This window comes from Pseudophryne corroboree, chromosome 5 (genome assembly GCF_028390025.1).
Source record: "Pseudophryne corroboree isolate aPseCor3 chromosome 5, aPseCor3.hap2, whole genome shotgun sequence".
Lineage (NCBI taxonomy): Eukaryota > Metazoa > Chordata > Amphibia > Anura > Myobatrachidae > Pseudophryne > Pseudophryne corroboree.
This window is the reverse complement of record NC_086448.1, coordinates 109700872-109719763: the sequence shown is the minus strand read 5'-3', so window position 1 is coordinate 109719763 and position 18892 is coordinate 109700872. Positions and strand designations below refer to the sequence as shown.

Here is an 18892-nt window from a genome sequence, read left to right as displayed (position 1 = left end):
AGAATTCCTCCTTCTTGCTTGAACTTCCGAATTACCTTGGGCAGGAGTGACACCGGAGGGAACACGTACGGCAGCCAAAACCTCCATGGCACCGCCAGCGCATCCACGAATGCTGATTGAGGATCCCTTGTCCTTGCTCCGAAGACCGTAACCTTGTGATTGTGTTGAGACGCCATCAGATCTACGTCTGGAAGTCCCCACCTTTCCACTATGAGTTGAAACACTTCTGGATGGAGGCCCCACTCTCCGGCGTGTACGTCCTGACGACTGAGAAAGTCCGCTTCCCAATTCAGGACTCCCGGAATGAATATTGCCGATATGGCTGGTAGATGGCGTTCTGCCCATTGAAGAATCAGTGAGACTTCCTTCATTTCCAAGAGGCTGTGAGTGCCACCTTGATGGTTTATGTAAGCCACTGTGGTGGCGTTGTCCGACTGTACTTGAACAGGACGGTTCTGTAATAAATGCTGGGCCAGGTTCAATGAGTTGAAGACCGCCCGCAATTCCAGAATGTTGATCGGGAGGAGAGCTCCTTGGTCCACCGACCCTGAAGGGAGTGTTGCTCCAACACCGCGCCCCAACCCCTTAGACTGGCATCCGTCATAAACAGGACCCAGTCAGATATCCAGAAGGGATGGCCCCCAACAATCGTTGGTCCTGGAACCACCAGTACAGCGACAGCGACAGACGGACCTCCGGAGTCAATGAGATCATGTGAGACCTGATCCGGTGAGGCAGGCCGTCCCACTTGGCCAGAATCAGCCTCTGGGGGGGGCGAGAATGGAATTGAGCATACTCCACCATGTCGAATGCTGACACCATGAGGCCCAGAACCTGCATTGCCGAATGTATCGACACTTGCGGACGAGAGAGGAAGCAATGAATCCTGTCCTGAAGCTTCAGGACTTTCTCCTGAGACAAGAACAACCGCTGGTTGTGAGTGTCCAATAGCGCTCCCAGGTGCAAACCTCAGGTATTGCTGATGCGACGTTTCTATAGGAATATGCAGATAAGCATCCTGTATATCCAGGGAGACCATATAATCCCCAGGTTCCAAGGCCAGAAAAATAGAGCGAAGGCTTTCCATACGGAATTTGGACATTCTCACAAATTTGTTTAATGCCTTGAGGTTGAGAATGGGCCGGGAGGACCCATTCTGTTTCGGGACTAGAAACAGCAGAGAATAGTACCCCTGGCCCCTCTGAGCAAGAGGCACCTGTACTACCACTCCTGTGTCCAGGAGGGTCTGTACCACCGAATGTAGAATCTTTGCCTTCACCTGATTCGAAGGGACGTCTGTCAGGCAAAATTGACGAGGGGGTCGGTTTTTGAAGGCTATGGCGTAACCTCGAGTGACGACTTCCCGTACCCAGGCATCTGAAGTGGTCTTCGACCATTCCTGGGTATACCCTAGAAGCCGGCCCCCCACCCTGGGGTCCCCAAGGGGGAGGCCCGCCCCGTCATGCGGCAGGCTTATCGGTCTTGGAAGCTGGCTGATGGGCAGCCCAGGCTCTTTTGGGCTTCAGCTTACCAGGTTTAGAAGTGCGGGCCTGTTTGTGGTACGCCTGACCTTTTGCTTTACCTGAAGGATGAAATGGATGAAAGGAAGTACTTTTAGCCTTCGGCACAGAAGGAGCGGTACTTGGCAGACAGGCAGTTTTGGCAGTAGCCAAATCAGCCACTATCTTATTTAAGTCCTCCCCAAACAGAATATCTCCCTTAAAAGGGAGTACCTCCAGGGTTTTTCTAGAATCCAGATCCACGGACCAGGATCTCAGCCACAATATTCGGCGAGCCAGGACTGACGTAGTAGAAGCCTTGGCTGCTAGAATACCGGCATCAGAAGCCAACTCTTTAATATAGTGAGAAGCTGTGACAATATATGACAAGCACTGTCTAGCATGGTCAGAAGAGATTTCAGCTTCCAACTCTAGGGCCCACGCTTCAATAGCTTCTGCAGCCCATGTCGCTGCAATAGTGGGCCTTTGCGCAGCACCCGTGAGGGTGTAAATCGCTTTCAGACAACCCTCCACACGTTTATCCTTAGGTTCTTTCAGAGACGTGATGGTAGTGACAGGTAGAGCTGAGGAAACCACCATCCTTGCCACATGCGAGTCCACTGGAGGAGGCGTCTCCCAATTTTTTGACAGCTCTGTAGCGAGGGGATAGCGAGCCAGCATCTTCTTGTGAGGCACAAACTTCTTCCCTGGATTTTCCCAGGATTCCTGACGTATATCCACCAGGTGATCAGAATAAGGGAAAACTTGTTTAACCACCTTCTGACGCTTGAACCTATCTGGTTTCTTAGGAGGGACGGATGGCTCGGGATCATCCGTAATCTGTAGAATCAACTTAATAGCCTCCAAAAGATCAGGAACATCCACTTGTGAACTACCCTCCCCATCAGCAGTATCTGTGTCAGAATCTGTGGGGTCAGTGTAAGCGCCATCTTCATCAGACGAGGTGTCAGTGACAGCAGTGGATTGTGAGGAGGTAAGAGCTCGCTTAGAGGACCCCTTGGTCTTAGGCGAGCGAGGGTCAGACTTTTAGTAGTCAAAGACTGGTTCAATTTTGTCAATTGAGCAGACATGTTATCTGCCCACAGCGGGTTAGCCGCGGGGACCACATACGGTTGAACTGGCATAGGAGGTCCCATAGGGGGCGTTAGTTTAGTAACTTGCATATTCAGAAGTGTGTAGAAAGTAGCCCACGGCGGGTCATTATGGACCCCCGTTGCCACAGTCCCACTGGGGGGCAAGGAGCCCCCAGAACCAGAGCCCTCAGCTGCTATATTCTCCTCATAGGGATCTGTGGCGTCAGCAACACCGGTAGTGTGTTCAGCCCCAGAACCGTTACCCTCAGAAGCAGACATGATATAACTTGCAATATCAGGTAACACAGTACAATTGTCAGCAGCACAATGGGGGTAATTCTGAGTTGATCGCAGCAGGAATTTTGTTAGCAATTGGGCAAAACCATGTGCACTGCAGGGGAGGCAGATATAACATGTGCAGAGAAAGTTAGATTTGGGTGGGTTATTTTGTTTCTGTGCAGGGTAAATACTGGCTGCTTTATTTTTACACTGCAATTTAGATTGCAGATTGAACACACCCCACCCAAATCTAACTCTCTCTGCACATGTTATATCTGCCGCCCCTGCAGTGCACATGGGGGGTGATTCTGAGTTGATCGCAGCATGAATTTTGTTAGCAATTGGTCAAAACCATGTGCACTGCAGGTGGGGCAGATATAACGTGCAGAGAGAGTTAGATTTGGGTGGGGTGTGTTCAATCTGCAATCTAAATTGCATCGTAAAAATAAAGCAGCCACTATTTACCCTGCACAAAAACAAAATAACCCACCCAAATCTAACTCTCTCTGCACATGTTATATCTGCCAACCCTGCAGTGCACATGGTTTTGCCCAATTGCTAACAAAATTCCTGCTGTGATCAACTCAGAATTACCCCCATGGTTTTGCCCAATTGCTAACAAAATTCCTGCTGCGATCAACTCAGAATTACCCCCAATACCTCTTGCCCAAACCCCTGCGCAGTGTAGTCAGCACAAGCAAGGATACAGGAGAGATATGGTGACTAAAATCACAGAGAAAAATACAATTAGAGTATATCTTGTGAATATCCTATTTTACAGTATTATAAACCTGACGCACCAAGCCCCCTCAGGTTATAGAATATAGGGATAGCCAGTTGAGTGAGAGACACAAAATGAAATTCACCCTGCAAGCTAATGCACACACATATAGTCACAGTTGTACAATGCAGAGGTTATTACAAACAATAATACTGCATTGGACTAGCTTATATATAGCTATGTAGTCAATAGATATAACACTGCACAGTAAAAACTGGATGTATATCACAGGGTACTTGTACCAGAGAACCCTGACTAAATGCACTTTTTCTTAACTATCACTGTCTAAATGACATGTAGAATACTTAGGTGTCTTGTAAAGTCACAGCGCTGACTATCAGGCGGCTTTACAAAGGAGGATTTGCCCAAGCAGTCCCAGGAACAGTGTAGCTGAGAGAAATGGCGCCCAAACACTGACTGGGAGTGAGGGAGAGACAGATATGCAGCTCCAGGGTGGGAAAATTTACTGTAAATGGCGCCCTGGGGCTGGGGGAGGGGCTAAAGGTCTAAGCCTTATCCCCTCTGCTGGCTTAACCACCTGGTACTGCGGGCCCATATAAATAGGTTTATGAGAGAAAACCTGACCTGTACCCTTGCCCTGGTGGCCTAGTGGGGTCACCTGTATGCCACAGTGTCCACCGCCAGCGAGTGCGGGCCGCCTCCCACCGGCCGCACCGGATCACGATACAGCGTGGGTCCCGAGAACAGGACCCACTCACCACCTCCCGAAGCGCGGCCACACGATCCCGGAGAGCCCCAGTCGTGTGTGTCTAACAGGAAGAAAACCGGAGCCTCCCGCTGTAGTTACTAGTTACCCGGCAACCTTGGCATGGGAGTGTACAGCGCCGCTGGGGAGAGATGGAGCTGCAGCAGTGAATGTCTCCTGACATCCACACACTGCTGCTGCCCTTGTAGTCTTCACTTTTTTCACAAAAAGCTCTTCTTAGGGCTGCCTGGAGCAGCCCCTCTGTTATGTGCCTGCTATCTGCAGCACCAACTACAAAACTGAGCTCCTGTGCAGGGAGGCGGGGTTGTAGAGGAGGCGGCGCTATGCATCTTGGGAACAGTCAAAGCTTTGAGCCTGTTGGTGCCTCGGATCAAGATTCTGCTCTACACCCAATGTCTATCCTTGTGGAGCCCAGTGTACCCCGCAGCAGAAACACCATTAATGTAAGCACCTGTAGTGATATATATGGGGCATCACTGTGCATATATAAACATTTATTAAGTTTTCTAGATATACACAGGTATTCCTAAAGAGGAGGAGCAGATGATAGCAGAAAGAGAAAGTGCTGAGAGTCCCGGTGTGTGGGGTGAGAGCCGCCTTGGAGATAGCTGACTGAGGTAAACTATAAAGAAATACTAATTTGCCCAGCTACCGGCTTCAGCTCTAAAGACATTAGGAAAGGCTGCCCAAACAGCATGAGGGATAGATATCTCATTGCACCTGCTGTATTAATGGAAAGATAGGCTTTAAAAGCCCACATCTGGGAGCCACACATTTGCATACCAGCATCAGCGGTAGCCAGAGGCGTATCTAGGGTAGGGCGAGTGGGGCACGTGCCCTGGGCGCCTTGGCAGGCTCAGGAGAGGGGGCGCTGCCGGCGGCCAGGGCATCATGCCCCACTCGCCCCCGTCAACCCTAAATGTGAGGGGAGGAGAGCGCAGCGTCTCTCCCTCCCCTCACCGCCGCTGCCAGCAGCGCTGCTGTGTCCGGTCTCCGGCGTTAGCCAATCAGAGCTTGCGGACCGGCTCCTGATTGGCTGCCGGTCCGCGAGCTCTGATTGGCTAGCGAGACGGGACGGGAGACCTGGACGGAGCGGTGAGGGGAAGGAGAGGCGGTGAGGGGAAGGAGAGGCGCTGCGATGCGCTCTCCTCCACTCACATAAGCGGCCGGTGAGTGAACGGGGGGGGGGGGCACAGTGGGGCATGTATCTGGCACCAAATGGGGCATGTAACTGGCACTGAGTGGGGCCTGGCAATGTGGGGCATGTATCTGGCACTGTGGGGCATGTATCTGGCACTGTGGGGCATGTAACTGGCACTGTGGGGCATTGTAACTGGCACTGTGGGGCATGTATCTGACACAGTGGTGCAATGTAACTGGCACTGTGGGGCATGTATCTGGCAAAGTGGGGCAATGTAACTGGCACTGTGGGGCATGTATCTGGCACAGTGGGGCAATATAACTGGCACTGTGGGGCATGTATCTGGCACAGTGGGGCAATGTAACTGGCACTGTGGGGCATGTATCTGGCACAGTGGGGCAATGTAACTGGCACTGTGGGGCATGTATCTGGCACAGTGGGGCAATGTAACTGGCACTGTGGGGCAATGTAACTGGCACTGTGGGGCATTGTATCTGGCACTGTGGCGCAATGTAACTGGCACTGTGGGCAGTGTCGGACTGGAGCATGAAGGGCCCACCGGGGGTATGCAGTGATAGGGGCCCATGATTAGAGGTGTGGCCAGCCTCCAAAGGGGGTGTGGCCAGCCACCACAGAGGTTTGGCTAACCATTATAGTCAGAGTACCTGGTCTGGACTCCTTGATAATTTATATAGTAATTAATGCTAGTGCATGCATGATAATGTGCCAGATTAATGACAGCAATGTACTGTAGAGAATACACCATAGTCCTGTGCAGTATAAGGTAACATATGTATAATATATCATTCAAGTGCACAGTCTAGAACCTGATCCCTAGAGGAGGAGGGCCCCTCAGGCAGTGGGGCCTACCGGTGGTTTCCCCTGTACCCCTGTGGGCCAGTCCGAGCCTGACTGTGGGGCAATGTAACTGGCACTGTGGGGCAATGTAACTGGCACTGTGGGGCAATGTAACCTTCTGGAGCGTGGCCACACCCCTTCTGGTGTGTGGCCACGCCCATTTTTTGGTGCGCGCGCGCGCACATGCCTCTTTTTGTGTGCTTTTTTTTTTGGGGGGGGGGGGGGGGGCGCCATTTTACATCTTGCCCTGGGCTCCAAAAACCCTAGTTACGCCTCTGCCGGTATCTACAGAGGTGGGGCTGCAGGGGAGCCACGCCAACTGCCACCAACTGTCACCCACTGTCATCCCAAACTGACTCACTGGCAGATGCTGAGGCTCTCCTATTTGAACTTTGGACTGTGCTGCAGCCTCACCTCTGAAGCCGCCACTGATTAGCATCAAATTCCTGTTTCCTGCCAGAGTCCCCTCAGCCGCATCAAACCATAGTTACTAGAGCTTGGAACGTATAGTAGATGAGCTGAGAGACATATTACACACACAGCAAGGAGCAAGGGCGTAGCTACCATAGGTGCAGGCAGTGCAGCTGCTATGGGGCCCAGAGCTGAGAGGGGCCCACCTTCCCTGTCACAGTTTTATGTGTTATATACAATCCTTTCAAACGTTTTCCTTGGGGCCTGCAATATATCTAGGTATGCCCCTGGACCTGCTCATTGTAGTGTGGTAGAAAATTAACTGTAGGGCATTTTAATGTTATATAATATGAACCCGACCGGGGCACTATAATGAGTTACAATATGAACGGGGAGCACTATATATAATAATGTGAATTGGGGGTACTGTGTAGCATAATGTGTACTGGCAGCTCTGAAATGTGACATAGGGTGAACATAAGCACTACTACGATTACTAAAATAAACTAGGGCACTAATATGGGGCATAACATTAAATAAGGCTCTACTCAGGGCTAAAAGTGGTACCGGAGAGGAGGTGGAATTCATTTACCCCGCCATCTACCCCCACCCCCCTCACATTAAGCGAAGTCAGGGTCAGTGCTAGTGTTTTCTGTACCCCCCTGCAAAATATAAATTAGTGCCTTACTTCCCATAAGCAACACAATAGTACTCCCAATTCAAATGACACTACACAGTAGCACAATCTTATTTACATTACACTGCATGTAGTGCCCCTGATTCATGGTACAGCAGTAATCAAGTCTGAACTGTGCATGCACAAGCACCGCAGTGCGCCGGCGCATGCCAGGCAGCCGACGGCTGTCTAAGCCTTGCGATCGCCTCTGACTGATTGACAGGCAGAGGCGGTCGCTGGGTGGGATTAAGCGGGCCATCGGCATTTGGCCACTGTTTAGGGGGCGCAGTCTGGGCAATGCAGGCGTGCCCGAACCGTTGGGGGGGGGGGGAGGGGGAGGGCTGCGGCGGCTGTGTAACGTCACATGCCACCGCTGCGAACCTCACAGCAACAAGTAGCTCCCTGCCAGTGCGCTGGTGGGGAGCTACTCTTCAAGTACAAAAGTATCGCCGCTGTGCGACGGGGCAGGGACTCACATGCGGGGCGGAGTAGCCCTGTGCTGGGCGTCCCCTCGTATGTCAGTGTGACTGATCGTAGATGTGCTATCATAGGTGTGCGCAGGGGGGGTGCCTGGTGCGCACAGGCACCCCCTAATGTCTGGCACCCCGATCTCGCATGCCTGATGCAGCAATCACCGAGCAGGCAGATTACTGGCCCCTCTGTGCTGCACCCTGTCAGGACTGCATTACTGACTGGACACCTGGGTTAATCAAGGGTGCCACTGCCACCGGCTTTCAAACTCCCGGCTCCACCTCCATGTACAAAAACAGTTTGATGTGACGTGATTACGTCATGCTGCTCGCATGCCCACCCGTCACATGCCCACCTCTCTCCTTCTATGCTATGCCAACGCCAGCCACTGATGAGGAGCAGCATGCAGCCAGTGTTCCTCTTAGGAAGACACGTTCAATACTGGCAGGCGGTCTGCAGCAGCATTGACACGTCACTCGTTTTTTCCAGCAGCAGCAGTAACTAGTCTGCGACTGTCATTGTCAGTTTAGTTACCGACTTGTAAGTATGCTGCTGCAGCTTGCAGGGAAAAGAGAGGGGGAGCCAGCCCAGGCTGAGGAGGAACAGTGTAATTGCAGTGAGTGCCATCAGGGGTGTTTGTTTGGTGCAGACCACAACATCTGACAACGTATCTGCTTTATTAGGGTTGGTACAAGGGTGGATATTTTATAAGCGTTGACCATCAATAGATGGTGCTAGACATGCCCAAAAGGCGGTGCTAGACACACCCCTCGGACAGTGCACCCCCTAATAAAATGTGCTGCGCACGCTAGTGTGTGCTATACGTTCAGGTCTGAATTAGCCCCAATGTAATACCCTGGAACAGCCCCATTGTTTGAATCTACATATACCAGTAACACGAAACTAGTACAACAGCCCACAGTGAACAAAAACAAGGGCTTTCGTACATTTAAGATCCCCTTCTTTTTAGTTATATTAGAATTCAGTATTGCTTTTGAAGTTAACCTATGCATAACCATCAGAAATACATAACTATACTCTGGTGATGACATTTAATTTTAAGATATCACTTTTGATTTAAATTTGCAAAGGCAAACAACCATGCGTGAAGGTTATTGAAAATATCAATGTTTTCCTCGCACAGATAAGTAAATGAGCTACTACAGAGATCAACTGAGAAGGCTGTTCTGAGAATTAACAATGCCGCTCGGTTTCTCTCAGATGTATGTTGGGATTTCAAGCATCCACATTGAAACACAGAGAAGCAAAAGCAGAAACCCACACAGGAGCAACCAAACAAACTTCATCAGCCCTGCCAGGTAAGGTGGAACGGAACGCCAAGTTCGGTCTACAAAGGATAAATTCCCTGTATTACAATTGTTCCATGGACAATGCAGAGTTTATGAGGATAAAACCTTCCATCTGTGTACAAAGAAACTGAAATGCAAAATGCAATGTGGGTAGTTAGGCCAAGGTTTAGATAAAGAAACATCTGTTGTAATTTAGAAAATAAGTAATCCTGATTAATTAGAAGATTTAATTCGAGTCGCAGTATTGCCAACTGTTTCTTTGGACAAAACACGGCATAATACCACATATAAAGGGCTGTATTTTGTGTTTGATTTATACTTCCAATGTTGAAAACATTTCACCTACTGTATAATAGCAGCCTGCACCTTACAGAGATGGCACCATGCAATTATCTCATTGGCAGCTGATGTTTATATTGGCATGCTCGTCTTCTGCACAGAATGTACCAAAGAGTATAATAGATGCCCTCAAGGGCAACGCATGTATTGAGAGCCATCAGAAATGCTATGCCTACGCTAAGGGCAATGAATGCAGTAAAAGCACGTAAAACAAGACTGAGCTGCAGCCTTGAAGTGTTTGCTGTGTGTTGCATCCATACTACCGATATAGAGTTAATACTGGAAACCTGAAAAACAAAAATTTTTCTCAATAGCTTAGAATAGTTTTTCTATCTTTCAAGCAGGGCTGTTTCTAGACAATATGGCTCCCAGTGCGAATAGTAAATATGAGGGCTTGGCCTCACTGCAAGGGGCGTGGCCTTGCAGGAAAAGACTACCGATCATCCCAGTTCTGCACCCTGTACTTCCAGGATCCACATAAAAAAAAGCCAGACACACATATATAAAGCTAGATCCACATGAATATACATTGAAAAAGCCAGAGCCACATAAAAAACACAGACAAAGCCAGATACAAATTACGAAAAACATTGAAACAGACACATCCACATTAGAAGCATCTTACGTCCAGGATCTCCACCAGTCAGGCAGGTGGTACAGTAGTTGGAAGTGCTGGCTGGGCGAGAAAGAGCCACTGTTACAGCCATCTCACTTGGGAGAGAAACCTGTCACCGGCTCCTGGCTGATCTGTCTGAGTAGCCCCGGCATGGGGACCCTGGCAGCCATGAAGAGAGTGACAGAGGGCAGCCATGGAGAGAGTGTAAGTGACAGTGCCGGTGGTTTTTGAAATGTGGCACCAGCCAATCGGAACTCGACGTCCAGCAGTCAATCAGGAGCGGCTGCTCCTGATAGGCTGCCAGTGGGTGAGCTCCAATTGTCTGGCAGCTGACGGCACATTTGAAATTTTGCCAGCGCTCTCTCTGTCTCCATGCCTGCCCACCAACTAAGCATCACACTGTCCAAGCGTGGGACAACCGTCCCGACGGTCCCACCCTGATGGCGGCAGCGGGTGCCCACACAATTGAATGGCTCATCTGCTGCTGGGAACGACCCTGCTTTCAATTGAGTTCACTGGAACCGTTTAGCGTTATACTGTATCAAATTCCTCTAAGCAGAGGTGTGCAGTATTCATTTTCATTGCTAAGAAAACAGCACATTCTGCCAGTTTTAAAGATCTGAAATCCACTTGGCTTTGTAGACCAGCGCATCACTTAAATATATACGGTGGGATGTAATAGAGTCGGTTGCCAGTCGATTTCTTTTAAAAGGGCAAACACTTACAAGACAAAACCATGCTTTGTAAGTAATTGTCCCTTTAAAAAAATTGTCCGAGTACGGCCGGCATCCCGTACCTCCGGCGATCTCAGACTCCATTACATCCCACCGATAGTCAGCCAATCACATCCCGCCTTTCTTAGCTTAAATTAAACTTTTAAACAGATATGCAAGGCTTTTACAGGGGGCTGTTTGTGCATATTGGGGGTAATTCCAAGTTGATCGCAGCAGGAAATTTTTTAGCAGTTGGGTAAAACCATGTGCACTGCAGGGGGGGCAGATATAACATTTACAGGGAGAGTTAGATTTGGGTGGGTTATTTTGTTTCTGTGCAGGGTAAATACTGGCTGCTTTATTTTGACACTGCAATTTAGATTGCAGATTGAACTCACCACACCCAAATCTAACTAATTTGCATGGGCGCGCACGCGACGAATATGCCCCCGAAGTCCGGCGCCCTGCCCCATTTAATTTCTAGAGGGAACACTATGGTCAATTATGAAACATTGGGACATGACCATGGGAAAATGCTAAAAAATGTGCTCTTTTGTCCCTCATTTATTTTTTTCTATAACTCCTGACAGTAATGGAACACTAAGGCTTCTCTTACAGTGCATCCACAAAGTATTCACATCGCTTCACTTTTTCCACATTTTGTTATGTTACAGCCTTATTTCAAAATGGAATAAATTCATTTTTGTCCTCAAAATTCTACACACAATACCCCATAATGGCAACATGAAAAAAGTTTTTTGCAAATTTATTAAAAATAAAAAACTAAGAAATCACATGTACATACAGTAAGTATTCACAGCCTTTGCCATGAAGCTCAAAATTGAGCTCAGATGCATCCTGTTTCCACTGATCATCCTTGAGATGTTACTACAGCTTAATTGGAGTCCACCTGTTGTAAATTCAGTTGATTGGACATGATTTGGAAAGACACACACCTGTCTATATACAGTAAAGTCCCACACTTGACAGTGCATGTCTAAGTACAAACCAAATAAACAAACAGAGACCGGCAGAAGCCGGAGAAAGACAGGGATTGCATTTTTTGGAGCACTCTTTTAGATAATTTAAATTCAAATTGATATGATTAGTATTTTAAAACGTAACCTTTAATATTACTCTTTAAAATAAAGGGGTGAAAATTAAGTACAAACCAAGCATGGAGTCAAAGGAATTGTCTGTAGACCTCCGAGACAGGATTGTTTTGAGGCACAAATCTGGGGAATGGTACAAAAAAATATCTGCTGCTCTGAAGGTCGCAATGAGCACAGTGGCCTCCATCTTCCGTAAGTGGAAGAAGTTCGGAACCACCAGGACTCTTCCTAGAGCCGGACGACCGTCTAAACAGAGCGATCAGGGGAGAAGGGCCCTAGTCAGGGAGGTGACCAAGAACCCGATGGTCACTCTGTCAGAGCTACAGCATTCCTCTGTGGAGAGAGGAGAACTTTCCAGAAGGACAACCATCTCAGCAGCAATCGACCAATCAGGCCTGTATGGTAAGTTGTCAGGTGGAAGCCACTCCTCATTAAAAAGCACAAGGCAGCCTGCCTGGAGTTTGCCAAAATGCACCTGAAGGACTCTCAGACCATGAGAAACAAAATTCTCTGGTTATGAGACAAAGATTGAACTCTTTGGCATGAATGCCAGGCGTCATGTTTGGAGAAAACCAGGCACTGCTTATCACCAGGCTAATCAATACCATCCCCACAGTTAAGCATGGTGGTGGCAGCATCATGCTGTGGGGATGTTTTTCAGCAGCAGGGACTTGGAGACTAGTCAGGATAGAGGGAAAGATGAATGCAGCAAAACCTGCTCCAGAGCGCTCTTGACCTCAGGCTGGAGAGATAGTTCATCTTTCAGCAGGACAACGACCCTAAGCGCACAGCCAAGATATCAAAGGAGTGGCTTCAGGACAACTCTGTGAATGTCCTTGAGTGGCCCAGCCAGAGACCAGACTTGAATCTGATTGAACATCTCTGGAGAGATCTGAAAATGGCTGTGCACCGACGCTTCCCATCCAACCTGATGGAGCTTGAGAGCTGCTGCAAAGAGGAATGGGTGAAACTGCCCAAAGATAGGTGTGCCAAGCTTGTGGTATCATATTCAAAAAAACTTGAGGCTGTAATTGCTGCCAAAGGTGCATCAACAAAGTATTGAGCAAAGGCTGTGAATACTTATGTACATGTAGTTTCTTAGTTTTTTATTTTTAATAAATTTGCAAAAAGCTCAAAAAAAACTTTTGTCATGTTGTCATTATGGGGTATTGAGTGTAGAATTTTGAGGGAAAAAATGAATTTACTCCATCTTGGAATAAGGCTTTAACATAACAAAATGTGGAAAAAGTGAAGCGCTGTGAGTACTTTCCGGATACACTGTATATACTGTACACATGATTAATAATTGCATGAAAGGTCTGTTTTCTGCTACTGAAGTCATTTGATTATGTTGTAAGGCACCCTGCAAAAAAAGACCATTGGAGAGTATCCAATTAGCAGCGAAATCACGATTTCACAATAAATTATCACAAATGCAATAATTCGGTATCCTGTTAGCGGCGATAAATTATCGGCGATAAGTCTCCATAGGGTTTATCGCGGATTTCTCTTCACCATCTCTGAGCTGGTGATAATTAGTGCAAATTCCTTATTTTAAGCTAAAACTGTCAGGATTTGGTTCTGAACCACTGGGACACCCCCCTGAATTGACTAATTAGGCAATACAAAGATTTTAATTATTTTTAATTAGCCAATAATGACTTGTCATGTTTGGACACAAAAAAGACAAAGTGATGAAAATTGCAGTACAAGGTATAGGACAGTTATATTAGGGTGCTTTATAAGTGGGAAAAGTGTTTTTAGAGTTGCAGGTGGGAGCAGTCGGTCTGTTTCCACTTTTTATAAAAAGTCCCCTAAAATTACCCAAATATATACTTATACCCATTTTATGTAACCCAAATTTAAGGAGAGCACATATTATGCTGAAAAAATAGCTTTCTATCATTTTTACCACATTAAAAAAAAAATGCATATAACCGTCATTTGACCCAGGTTAATTACACCAAATAGTTTTGTGATGGTCACTAACAGGCTTCTATAATGTTTTTCTAAGTTAGTTTGGCTTTTTGTGGGGTACAGGCAGATTTCCCAACTTTTCCTTTTTGCCGGCTAGAATAATTGCGCGATTCCCATTATCGTCGTTTTGGAATAGGATAAGATCGATAAACTGGAGCATGCAGGGTGTGATAACCCGATTTTTTGGGAGATAGCAGCGATAACATTAGCCACGATCGCAGATTGCGTTATAGTGGCTCGCTCCCTTCCAATCTGTCCTTAACTCCACAGCTAGGCTCATCTTCCTCTCTCGCTACTTCACTTTTGCCAATCCTCTTTGACAAAATCTGCACTGGCTCCCATTCCTCTACAGCACAGGTTCTCAAACTCGGTCCTCAGGACCCCACACAGTGCATGTTTTGCAGGTCTCCTCACAGAATTGCAAGTGAAATAATTAGCTCCACCTGTGGACCTTTTAAAATGTGTCATGGAGTAATTAATACATCTGTGCACCTGCTGGGTTACCTGCAAAACATGCATTGTGTGGGGTCCTGAGGACCGAGTTTGAGAACCCCTGCTCTACAGAATCCTCTTCAAACTCCTCACCCTCACATAGAAGATCATCTCTAATTCCACTGCTCCCAACATCTCCAACCTCCTTTCACTTCATACTTCCTCCCACCCCCTACGGTTGGCCAATGACCATGGCCTCTCCCCTACCCTGGCCACTGCTTCCCATGTTCGAGTTCAAGATTTTGCCCGTGCTGCACCCCTTCAGCGGAACGCGTTCCCCGTTCCATTAGACTCTCCCGACCTTGCAAAGTTTGGAACAGACACTGAAAACCCACCTATTCATCAAGCGTACCCTTCCGATACATAACCTAGTCCTGAGGCTGCTCCTCCAACCCCCTACCTCATACGTGGACCATCTCTGCTTTCTTTGCTTACATCCTGCCATCAGGCTACCTCCCGCTTGCTTGCACCTCATGCCATCTGTCTGTCGCCCCTTCCCACTAGATCGTTAGCTCCTCAGAGCAGGGCCCTCTTCCCTCTTGTTTTCAAACCCCTCTCCTCCTCACATTTCACTTAGAGCTCTCTTCTACTCAGCGATCATCTTTACCCGCATTTTCTCCTGCTGATAAAGGCTTATATCTATCTATGGCCGCCAGCCCCTAGTAGTACACTGATTACTCCCTCGCTACTTACATCTAAGCTGTATTGTGTATTGAGAATTGTGGTGCTCTTTGTTACCTGTACTCCATTTTGTTATTTATGTACTGTAATGTTAAGTTCTGTTTCCCTGTACTGTTCTATTGTATGCCCTTTGTACGGTGCTGCGTAAATAAAATGCAATAATAATAATAATAATAATTGGATATCCCCCGTAATATGAATGTAACTGGCACCCAACCGATTCAACTAAATATTCTGCCCTGCAAAATCGAATGCATATGAAGATTCAGCATATAGCGGTTGTTTGTGTTGGAAATGATGTGTGTGCAGATGTTGATATTGCAGTTATATAGGCACACACCAGTGGATAACCCAAACTATGAACAGCCCAGTTATTTACCTGGTACAGCCATACTCATTGTTACATGTACACTGGTGATGAAGCAGAGCTGGAGTGGGGTTTCATAAAGCTCAGCAGCTGGTGAGTGTATACTGCAAACGGGGTAACAGTGCAGCTATGTTGAAAAAGCTTTATAGAAAGTATTATCCAGGACTCCCATATGAGCTAACCAAGTCACTATAGACAAAATGGCCTCTGCTTATGCTCAGTAGTGATTTCAGTGGCCATCTTGGGATAGGGCATGAAGCCTTCCTGTAGGACAGGAAGACTGGAGTCTGCGCAGTAGCACACTCTTCTTTCAACAATATGTAACAGCAATTTTCTGTTCTTAAAATTAATATACTATACTTATACCATAAGGTGGCTGAACTGAATATATAGGTGCAAGGTCCGTAAATAAACGTTTCTGTCATCCCTGGGATGCTTGCTGGAGGCTGCGAATGCAGGCTGTAAATTGCCATCATTTCCCTTAATGAGAATAAAGTCAATACATTTGAATGTAATCTTTACTTTTTCACTTTTATTGTTACTGTTTCACTGGGGCTCTTTAAAAGAATAGCTGTCAAATATTCAGCATTTAATGAATTCCCTCATTGAACATATTATACTTCTGTATTCAGTCCATTGATTGTGCCTGTAGATAACTGCAGTTTCCAGTTGAAGAGATTTTCCAGTGATAGGTCTCTTAAGAAAACAATGAAATGTTCTGCCACAGTAGTTTGTAACACGCCTGTGTAAAGGTAAACGCTGTTCGTGGTATAAATATGATATAAAACGATCATTTTCCACATAAATGAATATATAACTGTGATCCTAATATGCTCTGGGTGCCCTCTGTCAGGTGGAATTTACATGAGGATAGTGATTTTTATCGTTTAAAATGTATTTTTAGAGGAATCCTTAAGGAGTGTATATAGTATTGCTATTTTGTATAATAAAGATTGCACAAAACATTAATATATTCTTTACTTAGTCACAGGGCGGGATGTACTAAATGGAAAATGCAGTAACATTTTCATATGTACTAACCCCCGGCCGCCGGGTTTTCGAAGCCAAGGGTATTGCCATCTTTTTATGGCGATACCCTATAGAAGCCTATGGTCTTCTTACCGCATACCGCCACCCCGCACCACTCACGCTGCCCCCGCCCCCCCATGGCATACCTGTGTGCAGGCAGCCCGTGGTCCCGGAACCTAAACTCCTCCTCCCCCAGTAACACAGCCGGAGGTCCTTCCGGCTGCATGGGAGGAGGAGCCCGGGACCGACTGCTGGCGTCACCTCCTGGCGCTGGGAGGTGACAGAGATCCCTGGGAGATGACGGAGAATCCCCGCACACCTTCTCACAGGTATCGCGTGGGGCCTCTGTCATCGCATAACTGCTCATTATCAGATAATAGGTATCATCTTCATATGGTCATTGACTTTACACCAGAACAAATTGTTGCCTAAAGGCAGAACATGCAAATGCAACACAAAATAAAGACAAAATCATTTCACTGAGCTCTCTAAATGATGAAACATTGGTAGACATGGAAACAAATGACCTTCCGTTCACGTTTTAGGCGGATAAATCAGAAAAGACGTTATCTTCTGTTGGCGCTGTGTTATCCATAGCTGAGCACACAAGAAGTTTAAATTACAAAACCTCTCAGTTGTGACTTATTAAGGAAAATGCACATTCTGAAGAAAATGAAAGCACTGCAAAGAGAATTAGCTGGGCTGGATGACAATGACATTAGATCAGCAAATATCTTTCTCTCCTTATATATTAACTAGCAGAGTAACAGACTTTATTTTACTTAAAGGAGATGAAAATGTGCAGCTGGATCTCTATTTCCATTAAAACTGGCCGCTGGGGAATATACAGCTGAGGCCGGCACCCTAATGCTTTATATGAGTTCATATCAAAGTATCAGCTGCACGTTTAGCCAGGTTTTCCCTTTATTGTCAGTTGTCCCTGTAAATGTAAGGGGAACCAAACATTAAATATCCTGCTCTGATAAGCTGTAGAGAAGGGTGACCTGTATTGCCTTACATTTTGTAAAGGTCATAACAAAGGGGGTAATTCAGAGTTGATCGCAGCAGCAACTTTGTTAGCAGTTGGGCAAAACCAAGTACACTGCAGGTGGGCAGAGCTGGATTAAGGCCCCCTGAGGCCTGGGGCACTAAAGAGCAGGGGGCCCCCATGGACTAAAATAAAGTGTGTGTGTGTGTGTGTGTGTGTGTGTGTGTATATATATATATATATATAGTCTTTTGCAAAAAGAGGGCACTCACCAACAATTTCTTAAAAGAAGGTCAGAAGGTCATTTATTGATACATACGTAGGTCGACGTTTCGATCACATCCCAGTGATCTTTGTCAAGACAACAAAGCAGTGTTGTGTGGTGACAGGGCACCAGAAGCAGTGCTTCTGGTGCCCTGTCACCACACAACACTGCTTTGAGTGCCCTCTTTTTGCAAAAGACTATATATATATATATATATATATATACACACACACACACACACACACACTTTATTTTAGTCCATGTGATCGAAACGTCGACCTACGTATGTATCAATAAATGACCTTCTGACCTTCTTTTAAGAAATTGTTGGTGAGTGCCCTCTTTTTGCAAAAGACTATTATCAGGAACCCGAAATTCCTTGGAGTTGAGCACCACCGTGTTGTCTTCTAGTGATACAGTGCTGTGCGGATGCCCACATATCCTATATATATATATATATATATATTTAACAGATACAAAGACGAGCAGCACTCACAGGTCTTCTAAGTATAGTACATCATAGGTACAGGACACCATGCATTAGTTAATTTCCTCAAATCTTTCGCCAGGACAATATACAATCAAAATCAACTTTACCTTTATAACTTCACCCTGTGACAAGTTGTGTGGAGACCAACACTGCCGGGCGCTGCACACTTTGTTTCAATACAACTTGTCACAGGGTGTACTATAGTTAGAAGACCTGTGAGTGCTGCTCGTCTTTGTATCTGCTATACTGACCACAGCCGTGGTGGCGAGAGGGTAGAGGGGTACATATCTCCACAAGAAGTGATCGAGTGACAGCAAAATGTGCTATATATATATATATATATATATATATATATATATATAAAACGCAAATACAGATTGGTGATTTGGTGGGGATGTATGTGAGAAATATATATATATATATATATATATATATATATACACATACATACATACACTATTTGGTGATGTCAATTTAAGTCCCTTGGTAACATGTATTTTGGATCATACACACACCCCCACACATTTGGACCACACACACAAACACAGAGTACTACTCACACACTTACACACACTT

At 46.5% G+C, this 18892-nt stretch overlaps 1 protein-coding gene and 1 long non-coding RNA gene across 6 annotated transcripts in view; one reads left to right on the top strand and one right to left on the bottom strand.

Moving 5' to 3' along the window:
- The window catches only part of PLXDC2 (plexin domain containing 2), a 1323386-nt gene that overhangs the window by 373961 nt on the left and 930533 nt on the right, over nt 1-18892 (bottom strand). The window lies entirely within an intron of this gene.
- LOC134927304 (uncharacterized) overlaps nt 5479-18892 on the top strand; it is a 29662-nt gene continuing 16248 nt past the window's right edge. The window contains exons 1-2 of one of the 2 annotated variants that reach the window (XR_010177601.1): nt 5479-5549; nt 9082-9256. This is a non-coding gene — a long non-coding RNA (uncharacterized LOC134927304). Of the gene's footprint in view, nt 5550-6698; nt 7070-9081; nt 9257-18892 lie in introns of those variants that run through there. The other variant, XR_010177600.1, reaches the window with a different exon arrangement.